Below are 20,309 nucleotides of genomic sequence, written 5' to 3' on the forward strand. Positions count from 1 at the left end.
AATGTCAAGCAGCAGGCCTCTGCTGTTAAGGAGAGGAAATAAGGAGAGGCAAGCTCCCGGAGAGGTGGTCCCAGTAGGCGTTCAAAACCTCCAGTATTCTCAGCTCCAGTTTATCTCGGGTCGAGCCTTTGTTAGGATTAAAAAAATTTTTAAAAAGCCAAGCGGTCTTGTGAAAACCAGCTTCTCAGTAAACTATATAGGCACTTCCTGGTTACCCATGATATGAGAATAACCTTTAAACTATTTCCATTTCTGATCCCGGCTGGAAACAGGAAACGCATGGGGTACAGCTTTAAACAAAAACAAAAGGACCAAAAGATAAACCAAATTGTCCCAGGGTTCAGAAGAGGTTTATGCTAAGTGTTAGAAGGTTCAGACTTACCGAATCCTCCCCCAGTTTCTGCCATTCCAGAAATTCCTTTTGGGGGGTGGGGTGGCGGGGAATGAAGGCTTGTACTAAATTGCACAGCACTGCCATCTTCAGGACCACTGAGGAAAATTTCTCAGGGTCAGTCAGATAAATCATCTTCCTAAATGCTTCATTTAAATATAATCAGATGGTTAAAAATTTGACAGCAGGCAGACTGGAACAGATTTTTCTCCTGTTTCCAATGTTTGAAAAGTCAGCAGACACAGCTTTTTTTGTGGTGTATGCACATTTAAAAAATATTTGCTGATTGAAAAGCCATTTACAATAAATAGGACAGTTTAAATAGCTCGTACTGCATTGCCAAATGATGAGAATAACACAGACACAAACATATTGTTCTGAAAAAAATTCCTTAAAAAGAAAAGTATGAATCAAATGATGTAGAAGTGCTGTTTGAACAGATGGTGTGATTAACAACTAGCATGTTAGCCATCTCAGGAGCTTACAGAGAAGTAAACAAATGCAAGGGGGAAAATCACTTTATTCTCCCAAAGAGTGTTTAGCTTATTTCATTAGGAAAATTTGAAAGTCTGCATTCTGAAAGCTGGATATCCCTAGTGGGTATTAGGAATAAGAAGTGAGGAGAATCTTTTTGGAGAAAGACCACATCAAGACAAATGCTGATGCTCCCCTGTGGCCATCATGACACGTGAGAAGTTTAGGCTGTTGTTTTCATCCAAAATCCTGGAGGCAGGATGATGCCATGCAGAAGGCACTGGTCTTAGAATAAGAGGGCTGAGTTCTCATCTTGGCTCTAGCACCAGCTGCCACTGGCCTTGAGGCCATCCTTGCTCTCTCTGAACGTCAGTTTCTTTGTTCGGAAAAATGAGAGTAAGAACCAAATGAGCTGTACAGCTGTGTTTCAAAAACTTTAATGTGCATCTGGGGATCTCATTAAAATGCAGATTCTCACTCAGTGGCTTGGAGTAGGGTCTGAGAGTCTGAATTTTACAAAATCCCAGGTAATGGTGATGTCGCTGATCCACAGCCCACATGTTTACTATCAGGGCTCTGAAATCCCTTCTAGCCATTATGCTGTGTCATCCTGTCATATGCTAGGCGTGGCTCAGAGTCATGTGAAAAAGACCAAATGTCCACCTTCCAAGTATAGGACTCAGAAATGTACATGGATAAAAGTGTATAAAGAAACATGCCAAATGTTGAAATGATTCGAAAAGTAAATCAAGTATTTATTTACCTTATGTAATAAACAGTTTGAATTGACTTCTGTGACCAGGTGAGGTGAGGGGAGAATCCTGGGAATTAGATGCGGAGACCAAATATAGGAGTCTGAAATGAAAGGAAGGTTGGGAGAATGAGCTGTCACCCAGAAGCCACACACAGTATTCAAGATTCATCCTGAAACTTCATCAAAATTAAAAATGTTCGCTCTCTGAAAGGCGCTGTTAATAGAATGAAAAGACAAGCTAAAAACTAGGAGAAAAAATTCACAAATCACATATTTGACAAAGGACTCGTATCCAGAATATATAAAGGATTCTCAAAACGCAATAGTAAGAAAACAATCCAATTTAAAAATGGGCAAAAGATTTAAATAGATACTTAGTCACAGAGGAGATAGGAATGGCAAATAAGCAAATGAAAAGATGTTCAACAAAGATGTTCAGCCACTAAGGAAAGGCAGATTAAACTCATGATGAAATACTATGATACACTTATTACAGTGGCTAAAATAAAAAAAAATATTGACAACACCAAGTGCTGACGAGGATGTGAAGAAACTGGATCACTCATATATTTCTGGTAGAAATGTAAAAATGATTCAGCCACTCTGCAAAACCATTTTTAGCAATTTCTTATAAAGTTAAACAAAATTACCATGTGACCTAGCAATCCCACTTATTTTTACCACAGAGAGATAAAATCTTGTATTCACACAATAACCCGTACAAGAGTGTTTATAGGCATTCTATTCATAATCACCAAAGACTAAAAACAATCAAATATCTTTCAATAAGTGAGTAAATAAACTGTGGTACATCCATAAAATGAAATATTACTCAGAAAAAAAGGAGCAAACTATTGATACACACAACGTCTTGGTGAGTCTTGATCAAAGGCATTATGCTGAGTGAAAGGAACCAGTCTCGAAAATGTCATACGATATGATTGCATTTATACGACACTCTCAAAAATATAAAACTAAAGTGACAATACATATCGGTGGTGGCCAGAGGTTAGCGGTGGGTGGAAGGCTTGAGTACAACGGGTGATAAGAAGGTTTTGTGGGGAGATGTAACTGTTCCACACAAATCTGCTCATGTGTTAAATTTCATAGAATTATGCCCCCACAAGTCAATTTTACTGTATGTTAAATAATGTTTTTAAAAAACTGATTAAAAAAAAGTTGAATCATTAGCTTTTCTAAAAAGCTTTGAGCAGAAGTGACAAGTTTTTAAAAGTCTGATTAATAAAGTAAATGTTTCCCAGCCACCACTACAATACTTTACAAGTGAACATTTAGAGTTAGCTGCCACTTTTCTAGTTCATCACATAGCCTTGAAAGATATTCCTGTACCCGAGTTCCAACAGCTTATCATTTTAAGTCTACGGTACCCTTTCTTTTTTGATGATATATAAGATGTCAAGTAAGTCTTTCCCTACAAATTACAGCTCAATCCTTCACACAAGTCAGTGGCGAATCCAGAAGGCAACTCATTACTGACAAGGCCTTGGCCTCCAAGAAACTTAATATGCTTATAAAAAAATAACCTGTCATTTGATTCTCCCATTGTTTGTACCACATAACACATAATACTCCCTCAGAAATTTCACGAAAAGAACATATACTAAGAATTCCTATAAAAGAGAGAAAAAAGGAAGCAAGCAAGCAAGAAAAGGAAGGAAAAGAAAAAACAGGAAAGGAAAGGAAAAGAAAGGAAAGGAAAGGAAAGGAAAAAAAGAAAAAAGAAAATGACAGACAAATGGCTATAAGAAGATATTCACCCTTATTAGTAATTAAAGAACTGCAAATTAGGGCGAGATGCCATTTTTCAACCTATCAGTTTTGTAAAAGTTAAATAGAATGATGCTATACAGCACTGAGGAGGGTGTGGGGAAATGGGGCATGGAGGCAGACGGATCACCTTTCAAGAGGTCAGTTTAGCAGTATGTAGCAAAAGCCTTAAAAAACGTGTATCCCCTCTGGATGGCAATTCAACTTCTAGACATTTATCCTAAGAAATAATCAAGCAAGGATCTTCAGCTTAATGTTGTTTTAACAGTGAAATACTGAGTTGAGACTCTAAAATCCCTTTTAATGAGTGGATAAAAATACTCTATCATTCTCCAATGTACTTACTATATGGTGTGCAGAACATAACGTTATAGTCTGAGAGCATAATATGATTCAGAAATGTGTATGGATTAATGTGCATAAAAAAATACCGATAGCTAAATATTAAACTGACTTTAAAAGTAAATAAAAATTTTAAATTATGTAACAACATAATCCATATATCAAAAAGGTAGATTAGCTAAGCTACATAATGTCCAGACGGTAAAAATCATGATATGCGTCTATATTTATTGACATGGAAAGATTTTGTTTTTGAGCAAAAAAATGTATCTAAAATAGTACTATCTCTTTGTTACAAAAAATTTACAAAAAGAAAACGTGTGTATGGGGGTAATGTAATATAATTCAAGGGATTACATTACTTTTTTCATCTACACATATAACTTTTCTATGCCTACATAGTTTGCTGATTTCATGTATTTACAAAAGATCTTATTACTAATTTCAGAAAACTTTACAATGTACTTCTAGAATTATTTATTTTGTCACTTAATTTCTAGTTCACTCCTGATACTTGGTCTTTTTTACTTATCTGTGGCAAACAATTTTTATGTGTTCACAGTAATGTTTTAAGTCAGCCTTTAGGCTTTTTAAAAAGTTACTTTAAAATCTATTTCAGCCAACTTTTTCTGATCAGTGACCAAATTTTATCTAAATGGGTGTTTGAGACTTTATCCCACCTGCTAAAACACTGGACTTGATTGTGCTATGATTAGATAAAAGAGCACTCATTAACACCTGACTAAACCAGTTTCTGTTCATGAACCAAACACTCCATGCCATGTGGAGTTAGTCTACTTTGTTAGAATTGGTCATTTGTCTCATCCTAAAATCCCATCTCTGCATTTCACCCTGAATCAGATAGCCTGATAACTGATAGGTAAATAATTGAAGTTTTTAATATCTTATCTGACCCACTATTTTGGTGTCCCCAGTTTCATTAGGAACTGTTAGTACCATTTTTCAGGCACTTTTTTCTGTTTTTATTATTTTTAATATTTTAAATTATGTCATTTCTGCTGGCAGAAATTTCAGAGAGAATACTAGCTTAGAAAATTTTTTGCTGTCATCTCAAGTGGTAATTTTACCTCACAAAGAATGATAAGCTCCCTGAACTCATGCCTAGATACACCATTTGTTACCCATCTTTCTCCAATTCTAACAAAAACACTTATTTCACACTGTCCCCTCCATCACATCCCACCAAGCATTTCATTTTATCTAGTTAATGGTGTCCACATTTTTATATTTTGACCTGACTTTTCTCCCAATTCCTACAAATGTCAAATGGCTTTCTACTGACAAATTAGACATCATTTTCCTCAAATAAATCATTGATTTCTCTTCAATGACTTAGCATCAAATTTGCTCCAATGACTCTAGCTACTTATGCGCTTTTCTTAACTCGTTGATTTCTCTGTAATTTAGAAACTGCTTTATCAACTTCAGAAATTTTAAAACAGTTCCTGATATTCTTCCTTTCTAATCTAGTCTCCGTGTTCCCAAAAGTCCCCTCATTAACAATAATAGCTACAGTTATCAACTGCAATGTACCAGTCACTTCTGAGATCTTATATCTTATCCTGATAAGAGCGTTGTGGGGGAGACAATTGTTAATCCAGTTTTATAGATGAGGAAATGAGGCTCAGAACTTTTAGTAACTTGCCCAGGGATGCTCAGCTAGTAAGTGACAACTGGAATTCAGATTCAGTTCTCTCTGATGCCAAAGCATCTTCTTTCTTTACACCACAGTGTCTTCCATGAATCTAACAGGCCCACCCAGGTGCTCATGTCTGACCATCTTATCTGGTTCATGCCACCGTCCCAGTAGCACCAGGGACTCTTAGCTTCCTGCCTGTTACACTAACCTATGCAAATTGAGACTGGCATAGGACTAATCATATGTAAGTTTCTCTCTAATTCCAATTATTTGGCTTTTTTTCAGCTCCTTAAAGAGCCTCTCAAAGGCATTACTTTTTTTTCCAAAAACTTAATTCCACTTCTAAAGTCTTATGTGGTTCCTCAAGCTAATACCACTTTTCCCTGCTTTCTCAACAAAGCTGGTTATTGATTTATTACTTTCTCAGTGTGGCAGTAAATCAATACACCAGGAAGCAGTTTGTCAGATAATCCAAAAAATACAGAACAATTATTTTCTTAGGGAGTAAAAACCAGGGCTTCCTGTTTGAAAATTGTGGGTGATCCCACCTTCCCAGCCCTTCTTTTGTTCTGGAGCAGAAAAAACTGGTCCAGTGATTACTCACATCACATTTCCAGCTTTACCATTCCCTTGGGCACTAACTTATTTTCTAGCATTTGAAAAGATTGCACCCCCAAGGTTTAATTGCAATTAGAGAAACAGGTTGGAGAGAACATCAAATTGTGTTCCGGGGGAAAAAAAAAAAAATTTTTTTAATGTGGAGTAAGGGAACTAGATGATAAGAAAAAAAAGTTATTAATTTCCAAAATACATTTTACAAAAACACAAAGCTAATAACTTATACTTGCTGTTCATTCTATTTTTGTTATTTGGCTCTTGACGGGCAATTTATTTACCACTTTCTAAAGTAATCACAAAATCAAACTGTTGCTTGGCCTGTGCTCCCTCCCCAAATCAGTTCTGCAGCCGCCAGTTGACAGTTCTGACATGCGCAGATAGCCCCCCGATTGTGAAATGCTGACCTACGGGTAATCTGAGATATTGACATCTCTTCTCTGAACCTTTAGGGGTAATGTCATCCCTTCCGCAAAACAAATCACTTCTGTCTTAGCCACCTAAACTTTCCATGGGATCCTTTCAGCCTTTGGGGCTTTCTGCGTTTTGAAGAAATAGCTTTAAAGAAATCATTATTTTCAGGCATTTTGACTAAGGAACTTTTCGTGGGTGGGTGTAGAAAATATAAAGTAACTCTTTTAAACATACTGAACTTGAGGTCAAATTCATTAACCAAACATCTTTAAATTTAATCGCAGATTGAGTCTTTGCTTACTCTTCAGAGCTCTAATATCTACCAGTACATGCTGGAGTCCTGGCACCTTGAAGTGATACCCTCCCTCACATATTGTGTGTAGCAAATTTTATACTTACTTTTTAAGAATTTTATCCTGCTATATTGTTTTTTATATCAATAAACTACTTTCAATTCTCTGTGGAATAATGAGGGTATACATAAATAAATTAAATGTGTACAAAGGATCCTAGACCAGGAACTAAGATCTGCTATTAATTAGCTGTGGGATCTGGAACAGGTCACTTAAATTTCCTGCAAAATTATAGGGTTAACATGAAATAATCTATATGGTCATTTTTCTCATTTTGATCTTGGTGTAACAGCACTGCCAATCAAAGGAACAGATAAAAATAAAAAAATATCTCAACTACTAGGGCTGATATTCAGTTGGCAGTTAACATCCATTCCCACTCCCTTCTCATGTGCGTTTCTGTACTGCGAAGTTGTAAAGCTAAAAATGGCATTCCCCAGTCTTGCAGCTAGTGTCCCTGATGTGAATGAGATTCCACAACTAGATGCATTTGTGATTTCAAAGTTGGAAATGAAGTAGAAACTATCTTGGTGCCTTTTGTGGGAAAGAATGTTATAGAAATGCCAGGGTCCAGTCACAGCTTCGTGGGGCAGGAGGCAGCTGTAAGGATGGTGGCTACCATACTTGTGCTCTAGGCCCAGTCACTACATTCTGTTGGGGTTGTCAAGAAGCATTTTTTTCCTCAGCTTTTTTTTTTTTTTTTTTTTTGATTAAAATGTAGTACCTAGTAAATGGAGGTGTGCTCGAGGTTCTGGATGTCTCAAATGAAGACCCCTTGGCCACAAAGAAAACATTTGTGATAGCAGTGTTTGTGGCTGCCTAAGCTGGGCTTTCTTCAGCCTGTTTTGTGTTTTGTGGTTGAGATTGCAGCACCTTGAGAGGGTCATATATGTGGTGGTCTGGAAGTCATTGCTTATGCTCTGCTAGAGCTTGCTCCTCTGTTCTTATAATGGTTTTGTGAGTATCTAGCTCCCTGAATTAAATCACTTTTTCCTTAAAATACTGAGGAGATCAGAATATTCCACCCTAAAATATGCTACACTGGCATAAGGATTGGTTTGAGCTGAAGATAACTGGGAAATAACAGATGCAGAGAAAGTTCTCTGCTCTCCCCCTTTATGCCTAAAGCCAGGATATAAATTTTTCTTTGTCAAAGTGTTCCCTCTCTCCTCTCCAGTACCAGGAAGAGGAGACAACTCTTATCACTGGAGAAAGTACCAAATTGAATCTGTGCAAACCTTACTGAAATAACCCTTATCTTGCATTAGTTTGCTCTCACATATTTACTTTCCCACAATTTACCACCCCTAGATGCCCAAACATTTTTCCTTGTCACTTCTCCACAAATGTGTGTCTTTTTTATTAAGATGGCATATGAGCTCTAAGCCTAACTTCTTCTTTAGGGGTCACTTCTTTTCTGTGAGACTCCCATGTATACATCAAAATTAAAATATCAAATAAAATGTGTATGCATTTCTCCCGCAAATCTATCAGTTGTCAGTTTAATTTGCAGAAGCTCAGTCCCTGAACATAGAAGGTAGAGAAAAAAGTTTTTGCCTACCCTACAATACTGAGAGTGGCTTTTGATTCCTTTCCTCTAGCCTATATTTATTTTCAAGTTCTAGTTCCTTTTTCCTTAGTTCTTGTTAATTTTTTTTTGTCTAAGTATATTTTGTTTACATGATGTCCAACGTGGCTGACAATTGAAAAATGTAATCAAATTGATCCTGTGAGAGCTTGTTTTAACACTCATTCCAATTCAACTTCTTTTTTCCCTTCGAACCAAGCCAAATGTTCTTCCAGGCTTTAGTGTTGGGTGTGATTACCTCCTGATTGCTCTTTTGTGCAGTAGCATGCACGCTCCCAGGATTTTCTTTGGAAACTATGCATACTATTTCTTTCTCTATTTCTTTGTCTCTGCTATTTTGAATATAGGCTTTTCCCCTTCAAATATCTATATCTATCAATCTCTCTATATATTTATGAAATATATTATTTATTATATATTTTTAACTTTTTACTTTGAAATAGTGTAGATTCACTGGAAGTAGCAAAAATAGTAGTAAGAGAGTCAGTGTATCCTATATTTTAATATATACTTTTTCCCATCAATAATATTTTAGTTACTAACTCTCTAACTTTTCTAACACAGATCACTCCACACTATTTCCCTCCTCAAAATCTGAAGTAGAAAGTGACATCATTGAAAATGGCAGAGTAGGAAATTCTAGGGCTCCATCCTTTCATAAAAACAACTAATAGATATTGGTGATGGTTGCGCAACGTGAATGTAATTGTACCATAGGAGTTTACACTTAAAAATAGATAAAATGGCAAGTTTTATGTTATATATGCTTTACCATAACTAAAAAAATTGTTAAGACTACTTGAGAGGGAAAAAAAAGCAACTAATAACCTGGCAAGAATTGTCAGAATCAACTTTAGCAGAACTCTGGAATCTAGTCAAAAATGTATAAGAATCAGAGAAAACAATGGTAAAAGAAGCTGCTACCCTGTGGGAAGAGCACTGTGGCATTTTGTGTTGCCCATCAGTTATTCCCCACTCCCCAGGGCAGTGGTAGCCATGAAGATTGTAGCATGCACTCCTGGTATAGGCTGTCAGTGGCAGAGGAAGCAATATTAGTCTCAAAGTATTGTGGTCGTGTGTTTCAATTTCTGTGGTGGTTTCCTAAAGGGCCAGTACAAGGGCCTGCCTTTGTTTTGCTATACTCAGAGCATTCATAGGGCTGGAGCAACTTCCAAGGCAGCATTTACCAAAAGTGTGTAAAAGCAAAAGTATTGGTCACAGGATCTTGGAGAAAGGAATAGCAGTTAGGACAAACAATAGACAAACTAAAAAGCCTGGGAAAAAAGAGATAGGGAAAGGAAATACATGGGAGGATAAGGGCTTTTAAAAGCTCCTACATATACTGGGGAATTGATAACACCACACACATTCCCAGAGCTGAACGAATGTTCGAGAAAGCCCTGGGAAGACCCTAAGCTTTCACCTCTGACTGACCTTCAGGCTCTGAGCAAGTAAGAAAAGGCAGAGTTATAAATGACCTGGCTAACTGTTCAAGAAGTAAACTCACACAGAGCCAATCTGCAAAGACTGGAAGAGTTTTGGTTTTTTTTTGTTTTTTTTGTTTTTTTTTTTTTTCTTTCTCCAGGTAGCCAAAAAAATTCTGGCAAAATACAGGGTAACCACCAAGCTAATAGAACACAGATTTCAGGAGCTACACATGACAAAGAATACACACTTTGTAAAACTAGTTTAGAAAAACCACTAACCAAGCAAAACACAACCAAAAACAAGCTGCATCAGCAAAACTCAGGGAGGGGAGAAATTCTTATTTTCACTTTATAATATTAATTATTATATAATCACATTATAATATTTAAAATGTACAGTTTTCAACAAAAAAATTGTGAAGCACACAATAAAACAAGAAATTATGGCCCTTTCACTGGGGGAGGAAGGAGGTAAAGTAATAGAAACTGTCCTTGAGGACGCACAAGCATTGGACTTACTAGAAAAGGATTTGAAATTAACTTTCTTAAAATGCCAAAAGAGATTAAGGACACCATGGTCAAAAAACGAAAGGAAACCAGGAGAACGATGTTTCACAAACTGAACTACAGATTCAATGCAATCCTTCTCAAAATTCCAACAGCATTTTTTGCAAACATGGAAAAGCTGTTTCTAAAATTCTTACAGAATTGCAATAGCCAAAATCATCTTAAAGAAGAAAAACAAAGTTGGAAAAGTCATATTTCCCACTATCAGAACTACTACAAATCAACAGTAACCACAACAGCGTGGTATTGGCATAAAGATAGACATGAGATTGATGGACTAGAACTGAGAGTGAAGAATAAACCCTTAAATACATGGTGAATTAATTTTTTTATTAAAAATTATTGAGGTGACAGTAATAAAATCAAATAAGATTCAAAGGTACAATTCAGAAGTATGTCGTATATACTGCATTGCGTGTTCACCATCCAAAGTTAGATTTCCTTCTGTCACCAAACATTGAACCTCTTTCACTCCTCCCTACCTCCCCTGACTCCCCTTCCCTCTGGAAACCACTAACCCACTGTCCATGTCCATGAGTCTCTGTCTGTCATGTTTGTTTGTTGCTTTCAGTTTTATATCCCATATATGAGTGAAGTCATATGGTTTTCGACTTTTTCTGTCTGACTTATTTCACTTAGCATGATTATCTCGAGGTCCATCCATGTTGTCCCAAATGGCAGTATTTCATCTCTTCTTATGGCTGAGTAATATTCCATTGTATATATGTACCACAGTTTCTTTATCCAATCATCTATCACAGGATACTCCAGTTGCTTCCATGTCTTGGCCACCGTGACAATGCTGCTATGAATATTGGGGTGCATATATTTTTGCAAATAAACGTCTTAAGGTTTTTTTGAATAAATACCCAGAAGAAGAATTGCTGGGTGATATGGTAATTCAATTCTTAATTTTTTGAGGAACCTCCATACAGTTTTCCATAGTGATTTTACCAATTTACTTTCCCACGAGCAGTGTATGAGGGTTTCTTTTTCCCCACAACTTCTCCAACACTTGTTATTACTTGTCCTGTTGATGATAGTCATTCTAACAGGTGTGAGATGGTATCTCATTGTAGTTTTGATTTGCATTTCCTTAATGGCTAGTGAAGTTGAGCATCTTTTCATAAGTCTGTCGGGTCTTATATGTCTTCTTGGGAGAAGTGTCTGTTCAGGTCCTCTGCCCATTTTTTAATTGGATTGTTTGTTTCTTTATTGTTGAGTTGTGTGAGTTATTTATATATTTTGGATATTAGGCCCTTGTTTGCAAATATATTCTCCCATTCAGACAGTTCCCTCTTTTTCTTGTTAATGGTTTCTTTTGCTGTGCAGAAGTTATTTTAGTTTGATATAGTCCCATTTATTGGTTTTTGTTTTGCCTTCCCTTGCTTTTGAGGTCAAGTTCATAAATTCCTCTCTAAATCCAAGGTCCATGAGTTTGGTGAATTAATTTCAACAAGAGTGCAAAGACCATTCAATGAGGAATGAATGGTTTCTTTAACATAAGATGCTGAGAGTTGAATATCCACACACAAAATAGTGAAGCTGGACACTTAACTTCACACCATATTAAAAAATTAACTCAAAATAGACCAAAGACCTAAACATAAGAGCTAAAACTATAAAATACTTAAAGGAAAACGTAAGGAAATTTTAATAACCTTGGATTTGGCAATGGATCTTAAATATGACACAACAAGCACAAAGAACTTCAGCAAAAAAAAAAATAGATAATTGGACTGTATCAAAATTTAAAATGTGCATCAAAGGACACTATCAAGAGAGTGAAAAGATAACCTACAGAATGGGAGAAAATATTTGCAAATCATATTTCTGATAAGAGCCTTGCATTCAGAATATATAAAGAACCCCTACAACTCAACAAAGAAAAGATAATCTAATTAAAATATATAAAGGACTTTAGCAGACATTCCTCCACAGAAAATATACAAATGGCCAACAAGCACATGAAGAGATGCTCAACATTACTAATCACTAGGAAAATGCAAATCAAAATCACAATAAGAAACCACTTCACACCCACTATGATGGTTGTAATTTTTTTAAGTGGAAAATAACAAATGTTGGTGTGGCTGTGGAGCAATGTGAACCCACACACATTACTGGTAGAAATGAAAAATAGTTCAACCACTGTGGAAAAGAGTTTGGCACTTCATCAAAAAGTTGAGGATGTAATTACCATATGACCCAATAATTCCAGTCTTAATTATAAGTCCAAAGAATTGAAAACAAGTATTTAAACAAAAATTTGTACTTAAATGTTCATTGCAGCCCTATTCGCAATAACTAAAAGGTAGAAATAACCCAAATGTCCGTGAAGTCATGAATGGGTATTGCGGTATATCCATATGAAGGAATATTATTCAACCATATAAAAAAACGAGGTACCGACTGATAGATACTACAACACGGACAAGGCTCAAAAACATTATACTAAGCGAATGAAACCAGACACATACGATTACGTCTTGTAAGATTCCATTTAAATGAAATATTCAGAATAGGTAAAACCTTAGACACAGAAAGTAGTTTAGTGGGTGCCAGGGGCTAGGGGGAAAGGGGATAGAGAGTTATTATTTAATGGGTACAGGATTTCTTTTTCAGATGATGAAATGTTTTGGAACTAGATAGATGTGATAGTTGCACAACATTATGAGAGTACTAAATGCCACTGAATTATATATTTACTTTAAATGGTTAGTTTTATGTATGTGAATTTTGCCTCAATAAAAACAAAACCTGAAGCAGCTTTCCCTTGTTTTGTCTGCAGAATAAAGTGTAAACTCCTTAGTTAATATGACATTCACTACTTTTCATTATCTGGCCATCTCTCTCCAACCTCATCTCCTGCCACATCTCACACTCACCAGGGATGTACTGGCAATTGCTTGAATCTTCTACACTCTCACTCATCTCCATGCTTTCGTACATGAAATGTCCTTTCTTTCCTGTTCTTTTGCTTAGCTAACTCCTATTTCTCCTTCAAGATTCTGCTCAGATTTACCTTCTCTGGAAAGCATTTCCTAATTCCCTCCCCCAGTCTTATTTCTTAGCTCCAGCTGGAGTATAGATTTCTAACCATGGGTTCCCATAACACCCTTTGCATACTGCATTTGTCACACTGTCTTCTAATTATCTCCCCCTCCAAACTGTGAGATTCTTTCTCAAGAGCAGAAATTGTGCCAGAAATAGCTCCTGGCAGTGGTCCTGGTGCACAGCACATGCTCACGAAGTGTTGAATTGTTAAACTGAATCACAACTTTCTCCGACATGATTTTTGCTCATGTGCTTCACTGTTTGGGCACCAATCTTCTTCTGTTTCTTTACTTCAGACCACAATCTAATAAAGTCAATGCACTCACCATTGCAGATCATTGATCAGTAGGAGCCCCAGAAGATTGTGTGACTAGATCCTGACAAACACATGACCTCTGTAGAAACAGTTCAGCATTCATGCCCTTTCTCTGGTAGTCAGTAATTCCATCTTTACACAAAGGGAAGAACATGAGGGCCTTGGAATCCAAAGAATGAAGTTCAAGTTTCTATTGCATCATCCACTTGTGCAACCTTGACCAAGCACCTATGACCTGTGGGATTCATTTTCCTATCTGTAAAATGGGGATAATAATAACTGCGCTGCCTTATTCACAGAATCACTTTAGGTTTAAAATGAAATCAAACAATGTATTCATGTAGATTGTACTGTATAAATGTAATAGGCCTCAAAGCTTTTCAAATACATTCATAATAAAAATTTAGAATCAACCAAAATTGACCACCTTGCCAGTTTCGGTCAGCAATTTTTCACAGAATATGTATATATAAGTAAATGAAAATTCTAACACGATATAGAAATGTGCAGCTCCGCAGTCTTTGAGTTTCTATCAAAGGAGACCAACGAGTAGACAGAGAAGTCTAAAGTTATGTTCATGTATGTTGTGCTCTACTCATGGGTGGCTCAGAAACGTAAAGCAACTAGAATAAGTTTTACCCCACATGCTTAAGATTCTTCTGCAGAGTCGTTAGGAAAGGTGTATTATGAGAATCTATAGAGAAGGAAGAGAATAAATATCTGATTTATTATAAGTTGTTTTTGTTTTTGTTTTTTTTAAATAGCACATGTATATATATATATTATGGTCTGCTGTTATGATCTGTTGTTCCTAAAGCGTGATTGTACTGGTCAGTTTTTTTCTTGCCATTTCTCATCCATTTCCTGCCCTATTCTCCCAGGAGGCCCTGTCAGCTGCCTTGCCCTCTGCCCTCCAGGCGGGTCTGACCTTCAGGAGTCACTGGCTGAGCTCAGAGGGTGAGGACAGAAACTGATGTCTGTTTCCCCTGCCAGTGGCTGCATTCCATGGCAGCCCATCTTCTACACCTTCAGTTCTCAGACTCACCAGTCTGTTCCCTGTGGAGGGTGCCTTCTGTTTCCTGGAAGGAACCTGACTGACACAATAGTCATCTGCCCACCACTGAAAATAATATGGGAATAAAAGAAATACTGCTTGGATGCTTCCATTTCTTGCTTTAGTGTGTCTGCCTCTTAGCAATTCCTCTACTAAAACTTGTAATATTTCTGTAGTAAGGGTTGAGAAGGGCAACACTGGAAATTTCCGTTATAAGTCCATTTCAGAAAGATCACAAGCTTCAGTGGAACAATAGATAATTTCTCCTGGTAACTGTTTTGAACTGACAGTTAAACTGCACCAGGAGCAAATGTCCAAAGTTGCTCTTCTCCTTACTCGTACAACTGCCCTCCTCAGAAGAAAGCTGTGTGACTGTGACTCACTTCTATTCAATTTAATAAACTTGCTTTAAGAGTCTTCAGTGATTTGTTGGTGTCATTAAAAAAAAAGAAAAAGAAAAAAAGACAATCTCTAGAGATGGCCATGTGTGTTCTCTATGTAAGATTTTACTTGTATTCTTTTGTTTAAAAACACTCCAAAGTCCCTTGAGATGATTACTGATACAGAACATTTTCAAAAAGATTCTTTAATTCTTGGCAATAAAAGTAGCTCACCTGATCTCTACTCGTTTTTCAAAATGACTTGAGTTTCCTTGTTACTTGCACCCTCACATCCCTCCCTTTCCGGTTGCTGAATGCTCATAGCAGTTCCCTCAGGCATGAGGATGATGTCGTCTGTCACTTCTAAGTAACACTGCTAAGAGTCATTCTCTAGAAAGGCAGATCCTTCTGGGAGTTAAAGGTAATGAATGCCAAAATTGTTTTTCAGATGTTTGGGGTTTAATGAAACATGGGATGTGCATTGCCAGGTAACACCAATGTTCATTTTTAAGCTTTCCTTATGTTATCATATATTTGCCTAAAACACTGCCTTATGTTCCTTTGTCTTTCTGTTTGCCTACATTTCTGTGCAATATTCCTAAGACTCCAGACTTTAAAAGCCCATTTTAAAAATAGCCACCAACCAAAGAAAACATTTTTTTTTTCTTAATCCTCAGGCAATTGGATTCAGGTAGGAGCAAAGAATTTAATTGGAGGCTTAGAAGTTATAAGGTTTATAGGAATTTCAAACATGGCTAAGTTCTATATGATTGAGAATTCCTTTGTACAAATGTCCTTCTCATATTAAAATAACAGTTTATTTAGTTAAAATAAAATGAATTAAAAAAAAAAATGAACAGAGGAGACCGGAGCCTTAGCTCGGGCCTTGTGTCGGCCTGGGAGATACTCACTCAGGTGTAGGCCTTGGTGGTGGGTGCTCCATGCGCCTCAAGAATATTCCTACAAAGAGGCCACCACCACAGAAGGACACGAGGTAGGCAGGAATCCCAGTAATAAAGAAAGGGCCTCATGACTCTAAAATGGAAAAAAAAAAATCAGTTTGAGATATAAATAATATCTATATCGGTTATATTCAGAGCCAGAAACAGCAATGTTGTTAGGTGAACAGCTATTCTCAGCTCTGGGCCCCTAAGAACCTGAATTTTGAAGGCTGATGGTTTTCAGTAAACAGGCATTCTCTGGGTTTCTGTAGTAACCATGGAGGTCATTGTTCTCTACCCACCTCAGAGGATCAGAAGACAAGATTTATTTAGCCCTAGCTCTGGGTAAAGTTGGCAATGAACACTCCAGTAGTGTAACAAGTGTGCGTTTTAAGAGTCTCCTACCACCCCGGCCTTGGGAAAATCTACAAAGTCAGGAGCACTCCAGACAGAGTGAGCCCACCAAAGCTAGGTCCACATAAAAAGAATGTTTCCCAACACTATTAGAAGGGCCAAGCAGGAATGCAGCCTAAAGTAGTTTATTTTTATCCTCTGTATTGTGTGTCTAGGAGAGGAGCGTGATCAAAATGAATTTTAGTTCACTTTAGCACGGAGCCCTTCTATATTGCCATGGCTAGAAACATGCTAATTATAGTCATGAAGACCACTGAAGTCCATATTAATGCCTTTCAACCATATTATATTAGAATTAAGCAGTTATTGAGCTTATAAAAATGTGTCTACTGAGCACTCTATCAGGTATTTGGATGGAGGAATTCAGATAAATAATCAAATAATCAAATATGGACCCAGGTTTGCCACCTGGCTGAAAAAAGCAACCACAGTCAGATGATATGGTTGGGAAAAATAAGTAAGTTCATGCTCCGAAATACAAAATAATACAGTATAGTTTGACTCCATTGGCGCTAAGGTAGACAAACCTCGTGAGTAATAAGAATGGGACTGAGATCATCAAGATGCCCCTGTCATCTAATCATTTGGCAATGTAACTTGTATCTCCCTGGCAAAACCCAGCCACCCTCCCCCAGGCCCTTCCAGAGAGTTGCAGGTTTACTCTTCTTCATGCTGGCTAGGATGCTTAGTTGGAGTAAGTGGTATTTTGAGCTTAAAGGCAGACATGACCTTTAAAAAAAATAAATAATTCGACTCTGAACCCAATGTCTTTAAGACCTGATGTAAGTTCTTCCAAACTAAAGAAACAGTTTTCAAAGTGCGTTTTAAGAGTCTCCTACCTCAAAATCAACTGGGTAGATGTTAAAATTCAGTTTTCTGGGCTGTACTGCCCCCTGAGACCTACTAAACTGTCTGATGGAATAGTTCGTGATTCTTAATTTTAATAAGTATCTCAGATTAGTATTATGTCTCCACAACCAACAATTTGAGACCTACTGGTTAAGGGCCTGTGCTGATATTTTGGGTATCTTCCTAACTCTATTTTGCTAATGAAATCTGTATTAAGAACCATCACTTCCAGTTATGTTATTCTCTATATTGAAGAAAATCTTAGCCCCCAGGCCATGGATTTCTACGAAATCCCCAGTTGGTCTTCAAGGCATACTTAAAGTCTCTGAATGTATATGCAAAATGGTGTGCAGACTTATGCTTTTTTCTGGGGGTAAGACTCCATATTTATCTTCAGATTATCAGGGAAGCTCAAGGACATAAAACGGTTGACCTACTGCTTTATAGGACTGATTATATGCAAACTCTAAATCCCCATTGTTGAACTTAGTTTTCCCTCTGGAGTCAATACACACATAGATACTGAGCAACTTAAGCAACAGAATTCTCAAGCTAAGTAATAAAAATGAATTGACATTGAAATGAATAAATGAACTGAACATCCAGGAAGATTACGATGCAGTGAACACATATTCCCTCCTCACAACAACTCTTTAGCTCTTTAGAGCGGAAAGTAGCATTATTTCCCTCTAGGTTTCTAATCACAATAACAATAATTTATTGAATACTTACCATTTTCCAACTACTATTCTAAGCAATTCACATATAGTAGCTCATTTAAATCTTACAACTCTATAATGTGGGGTCTATTATTATCCCCATTTTACGGATGAGGAAACTGAGACTTTTCATGAAGTCCTCTTCACTCCTAATCTCTTCACTCCTAATAACAATAATAACAATAATAATTATTATAGCTAACTTTCATTGAACTCATTATGTGCCAGGCACTGTTTTAAACACTCTTTTTATAGAAGAGGAGCCTGAGGCTCAAAGAAGTTAAGTAACTTTCCCAAAGTCCTCCAGCTAGCAGTAGTCCGAGCCAGGATTCAAACCCTACTCTTAGAGAGCCTACCCAGCCATTCTTTCTACTGTCATAAGTTCTAGCCTCCACTTTACTGAATAATCATTGCTTCCATGGGCCTTAGTTTCCGTGGATGCCCATCTCTGGTCTAATGGATTTCTTTTTTTTTTTCCCCTGGTTTAAGCCTCCATGGCTTCTGAGAGTGGCCCCAAGTTTCCACAAGCATTTCCATGGCCACTTTGTGCTGCACATGGGTCCTGTGTGACAATTTGCCAGGCCACCCTCACTCTGTCCCAGTTCCCAGACCACACAAGGTCACACCAGTTGCTCGGAGACATCGGAGCTCTCAGATGCTTTTTACAATCGCAGACACAATAGGACCTGACAGTCCTGCTGGCTGGCAGGAGAACTGGGCCGTATCACATTTCAAATATTGCCTCTGCATAATGTTCTGAGACCATTCAGAGCCTTGTTAAAAAAACACAGTCAGGACTCTCCTTGGGGCTTGGGTTGTTGATTTTGTTAGGTGAGATCACTTGAGGAATATAAAATGCAAGAGAAAGAGTGGCAAAAAGAAAAAACAATAGATGAATATATAGGGTCAAACAAAAGTCAGGAAATGGTGGAGGAACTGCCTGGCCACAAGATTCTGCTCAGCTAAAACCCAGGGTTTAAAAGCCTAAGGAATTAATCAATTTCTACTTGTTTCAATTTCTTCCCTATTGTAAAATGTTTACTTGCACGGTGGCTTTTAATTCAATACGTGTGTGTGTCTATGAAAGAGGCTAAGTTATGACTCTCTTAAAAGACCTGACAGTAGCCGTGCTCCCATGCTCAGCACGCCCTGCAAAGATTTCGTGTTCAGAGCACACAACATTCGTATGCCTAACCAGCTATTTATCCTGGGCTTTTAATGTTATGCAAGACTTTTTCCTTCCTTTACTCACCACTGAGTGACTGTGCTGATTCAACACTTTATAGACGCGTAAATTTTCCTTTAGAAGCTGTGCCGAGAATGTGTGCCTCCTTGGGCCAGTTTCTTATTGAAATCAGATGACGCAGAAAATAACCTCTCAACATTTCAGGGAGAGGCTGCCCCCTAGTGAAAATTTTCAGCTATACAGTCAACCTACAACTTTATTGTTGCAAATACTGCAGAGGTTTCTTGACAGGAAGGAGAAATGTCCTTCAGTAGCCGAGGATGTGACAGCATTGTGTAATTTAACCATCAATCAGATGTTGCTTTCCTTTCAACTTCCTCAACTTATTTTGGTATGTTTCAGTGTTCTGTAAGGTATTCTTTGATAATTCAAGATGTCTCTGATTTTTAAATATATAGAGAAAATATATTATTTCCTAAGCCAATAAAAATATCTTTATGGAACTAAGTGAAAGCTACTGATGGCTGTGTCCTTTTCTTGTTGTTTTTACAGTGATCAGTATGTATATATCTATTTCCATTTATTTCATTTGGCTACTTCGTGGTATTTTTTCCATCCAGGATAACTACACAAAGTAAATAATCTTCAGTTTTAGAAGGTGACTCTATCAGCATTCCAAATACTTCAGTGTTCAATGCCTATATTTTAAATTAAAATTTGAATTTGTCCTCATGAAGATCGATGAGATAATTGAGACGAAGCATTTCTGCATAGAGTCTTACATGGTTAGCCTTAAAAGTAGTCATTACTACAATTCTTACAGAATTATTCATTTTGGACAAAAATGATTTTGAATGTTAAACAAGAATACAGTTAGGGTTTTGTTTACAGGTTATTTCTACGTTGCTGTTCAGCTGTGAAATAGTTTTCATAACAAAGTTAAATATAGTCTCTCCATTAAAAGTTAGTATTTAAAAACTTGAAGCAGTGGCAAACTTGTCCTTTGTTTTTTTATTTCTC

General features: G+C 37.1%; 1 long non-coding RNA gene across 1 annotated transcript; it reads right to left on the reverse strand.

The window, feature by feature from the left end:
• Positions 1 to 1,613: 1,613 nt before the first annotated feature.
• LOC120596870 (uncharacterized) lies at positions 1,614 to 19,437 on the reverse strand. The gene is made up of 3 exons (XR_005651244.1): positions 19,356 to 19,437; positions 16,092 to 16,215; positions 1,614 to 1,720 (listed from the first exon to the last, which is right to left on the reverse strand). It is a non-coding gene; the product is annotated as an uncharacterized LOC120596870 (long non-coding RNA).
• Positions 19,438 to 20,309: the final 872 nt, after the last annotated feature.

The sequence above is a fragment of the Pteropus medius genome, unplaced genomic scaffold (genome assembly GCF_902729225.1).
Source record: "Pteropus medius unplaced genomic scaffold, Ma_sr-lr_union100, whole genome shotgun sequence".
In the NCBI taxonomy this organism is placed as follows: Eukaryota; Metazoa; Chordata; class Mammalia; order Chiroptera; family Pteropodidae; genus Pteropus; species Pteropus medius.